A 919-nucleotide genomic window follows, 5' to 3' on the forward strand; every position below is an offset into this window, starting at 1 on the left:
AATGAATACTAAAGGTTATAGATATCAAAAAATGAGAATAGTCAGGAGAACTCTGAAAAAGAACAATAGAGGATAGTTTTATCAAATATTATAGAGCCTTAAACATATATTATTATAGTTATCGTTGCATAACCAATTACTCACCAAATTAGTGGCTTTAAATGACAAGCATTTATTATCTCTCACAGTTTCAGTGGGCCAGGATTTCATAAGTGGCCTGGCTAGGCAGCTCTGGCTTGGGATCTCTTAGGAGGACTCACCTCCAGGGTGGCTGATGCACATGATTGACAATGGTGTGTTAGTTTCTGCTTTATAACAAAGCGAATCAGCTATACATATACATATGTCCCCATATCTCTTCCCTCTTGAGTCTCCCTCCCTCCCACCTTACCTATCCCACCCCTCTAGGTGGTCACAAAGCACTGAGAGCTGATCTCCCTGTGCTATGCGGCTGCTTCCCACTAGCTATCTGTTTTACATTTGGTAGTGTATATATGTCCATCACACTCTCTTTGTCACAGCTTACACTTCCCCCTCCCCATATCCTCAAGTCCATTCTCTAGTAGGTCTGTGTCTTTACTCCCATCTTGCCCCTAGGTTCTTCATGACCCTTTTTTTCCCCTTGATTCCATATATATGTGTTAGCATACGGTATTTGTTTTTCTGATTTACTTCACTCTGTATGACAGACTCTAGGTCCACCCACCTCACTACAAATACTTCAATTTCATTTCTTTTCATGGCTGAGTAATATTCCATTGTATATATGTGCCACATCTTCTTTATCCATTCATCTGTCGATGGACACTTAGGTTGCTTCCATGTCCTGGCTATTGTAAATAGACCTGCAATGAAAATTTTGGTACATGACTCTTTTTGAATTATGGTTCTCTCAGGGTATATGCCCAGTAGTGGGATT

The sequence above is a fragment of the Physeter macrocephalus genome, chromosome 14, assembly GCF_002837175.3.
Source record: "Physeter macrocephalus isolate SW-GA chromosome 14, ASM283717v5, whole genome shotgun sequence".
NCBI classification, from domain to species: Eukaryota; Metazoa; Chordata; class Mammalia; order Artiodactyla; family Physeteridae; genus Physeter; species Physeter macrocephalus.